Below are 2874 nucleotides of genomic sequence, written 5' to 3' on the forward strand. Positions count from 1 at the left end.
CTTTGTGGGTAAGGACCCCTACGGCCAATATCAGCTGCTGTCCCTGGACGAAGACAGGTTGGCCATGGAATCGCTCGCTCCATTGAACGATACCGGTATATCCTCTCTTTAAATTTTTGATGTGCTTACAATAGAATAATGAGTATTGTAGTGAAATAGTTAGTAGGTATAGGGGTTGTTGATCTTCTGATTATCAGAAGATCAACTTGGGGGATTGAAGGGAATATAGAATACTTTATATTCTAATATTTAATTCTAACTAGTTTGGAAGAGAATGTGTATTGGAGTATAGGAGTATATTGCAGGAAGGCCCCCATCGGGGGGTATGTGGCCCCCATCAGGGGGTATTTGGAGACAGATGGCAAAGAAGAAAGGAACTATAAACATTGAATGCAGGAGACATCAGATTACGGACCAATCAGACGAACAGCGATTCCACACCGGCCTGTTTGAAACATTGTATAAGTCTGGGGTAGAGTCAGATAGTTTGGTTCGACTACTGTATCTGCTAAGGATAAGATAGGGTAGTTACGAACCCAGAGCTCTGCAAAATGTATAGACTCCTCTGTCAGGAATAAATTGGTTGTTTTTTATACATTGTTGTGAATGAAGTTCTTTCACGAAAACGAGCACGCTTGGATTCCACGAGAATCTAAAGTGAAAAAGGTTACGGCACCTGGTATTCCCAGGCGGTCTCCCATCCAAGTACTAACCAGGCCCGCCCCTACTTAGCTTCCGAGATCAGATGAGATCGGGCGTTCTCAGGGTAGTATGGCCGTAAGCCACATGGTTACCTGAAAAGGAACATTTTATATTTAAAAAATATCATATTTCGCTTAAAAATATCTCGAGCGGATCGCGTCATCTTTATTCTCCAATTGTTGGCTGGTCTATTTTGGATTTTTTGTGTGTGGATGATGCGAACTTTGAGGTCCACACAATAATGTGCAATAATTACGAATCATTTAAAAATCCATACCTTTGTATCCTTAGCCTCGAGCCAATTAAAAGCACTGATGTGATAAAATTGTGACGTATCACGTGATACTAATATATATATATATATATATAGATATATGTGTGTGTATCGATTTTATTTTATTTTTACTGTCGGAAAAGGAGAAACGGGATGTTTAAAAAAGCTACTTGAAGATTCTGTCTCCTAATAAAGAGACGGTAAATCATAAGAGAGAGGATGACTGCATTATAATTTCGGTCAACCACCGATAAGAAAACGATTCCACGAGAATCTAAAGTGAAAAAGCTTACGGCACCTGGTATTCCCAGGCGGTCTCCCATCCAAGTACTAACCAGGCCTGCCCCTGCTTAGCTTCCGAGATCGGACGAGATCGGGCGTTCTCAGGGTAGTATGGCCGTAAGCCACATGGTTACCTGAAAAGCAACATTTTATATTTAAAAAATATCATATTTCGCTTAAAAATATCTCGAGCGGATCGCGTCATCTTTATTCTCCAATTGTTGGCTGGTCTATTTTGGATTTTTTGTGTGTGGATGATGCAAACTTTGAGGTCCACACAATAATGTGCAATAATTACGAATCATTTAAAAATCCATACCTTTGTATCCTTAGCCTCGAGCCAATTAAAAGCACTGATGTGATAAAATTGTGACGTGTCACGTGATACTCATATATATATATATATATATAGAGATATATATATGTCGATATATGTGTGTATCGATTTGATTTTATTTTTACTGTCAGAAAAGGAGAAACGGGATGTTTAAAAAAAGTACTTGAAGATTCTGTCTCCTAATAAAGAGACGGTAAATCATAAGAGAGAGGATGACTGCATTATAATTTAGGTCAACCACCGATAAGAAAACGATTCCACGAGAATCTAAAGTGAAAAAGCTTGCGGCACCTGGTATTCCCAGGCGGTCTCCCATCCAAGTACTAAACAGGCCCGCCCCTGCTTAGCTTCCGAGATCAGACGAGATCAGGCGTTCTCAGGGTAGTATGGCCATAAGCCACATGCTTACATGAAAACCAACATTTTATATTTAAAAAATATCATATTTCGCTTAAAAATATCTCGATCAGATCGCGTCATCTTTATTCTCCAATTGTTGGCTGGTCTATTTTGGATTTTTTGTGTGTGGATGATGCGAACTTTGAGGTCCACACAATAATGTGCAATAATTACGAATCATTTAAAAATCCATACCTTTGTATCCTTAGCCTCGAGCCAATTAAAAGCACTGATGTGATAAAATTGTGACGTATCACGTGATACTCATATATATTAAATATATATATATATATATATATATATATATATATAGATAGATAGATATATATATGTCGATATATGTGTGTATCGATTTTATTTTATTTTTACTGTCGGAAAAGGAGAAACGGGATGTTTAAAAAAAGTACTTGAAGATTCAGTCTCCTAATAAAGAGACGGTAAATCATAAGAGAGAGGATGACTGCATTATAATTTAGGTCAACCACCGATAAGAAAACGATTCCACGAGAATCTAAAGTGAAAAAGCTTACGGCACCTGGTATTCCCAGGCGGTCTCCCATCCAAGTACTAACCAGGCCCGCCCCTTCTTAGCTTCCGAGATCGGACGAGATCAGACGTTCTCAGGGTAGTATGGCCGTAAGCCACATGGTTAGATGAAAAGCAAAATTTTATATTTAAAAAATATCATATTTCGCTTAAAAATATCTCGATCGGATCGTGTCATCTTTATTCTCCAATTGATGGCTGGTCTATTTTGGATTTTTTGTGTGTGGATGATGCGAACTTTGAGGTCCACACAATAATGTGCAATAATTACGAATCATTTAAAAATCCATACCTTTGTATCCTTAGCCTCGAGCCAATTAAAAGCACTGATGTG

General features: G+C 38.3%; 4 non-coding genes across 4 annotated transcripts; all 4 read right to left on the reverse strand.

The window, feature by feature from the left end:
- Positions 1–664: 664 nt before the first annotated feature.
- Positions 665–783, reverse strand: LOC133398402 (5S ribosomal RNA). Its single transcript, XR_009767807.1, has one exon. It is a non-coding gene; the product is annotated as a 5S ribosomal RNA (ribosomal RNA).
- Positions 784–1262: 479 nt separating this feature from the next.
- LOC133398401 (5S ribosomal RNA) lies at positions 1263–1381 on the reverse strand. Its single transcript, XR_009767806.1, has one exon. It is a non-coding gene; the product is annotated as a 5S ribosomal RNA (ribosomal RNA).
- Positions 1382–1874: 493 nt separating this feature from the next.
- LOC133398404 (5S ribosomal RNA) lies at positions 1875–1993 on the reverse strand. Its single transcript, XR_009767809.1, has one exon. It is a non-coding gene; the product is annotated as a 5S ribosomal RNA (ribosomal RNA).
- Positions 1994–2517: 524 nt separating this feature from the next.
- LOC133398403 (5S ribosomal RNA) lies at positions 2518–2636 on the reverse strand. Its single transcript, XR_009767808.1, has one exon. It is a non-coding gene; the product is annotated as a 5S ribosomal RNA (ribosomal RNA).
- Positions 2637–2874: the final 238 nt, after the last annotated feature.

The sequence above is a fragment of the Phycodurus eques genome, unplaced genomic scaffold (assembly GCF_024500275.1).
Source record: "Phycodurus eques isolate BA_2022a unplaced genomic scaffold, UOR_Pequ_1.1 contig_122, whole genome shotgun sequence".
NCBI lineage: Eukaryota > Metazoa > Chordata > Actinopteri > Syngnathiformes > Syngnathidae > Phycodurus > Phycodurus eques.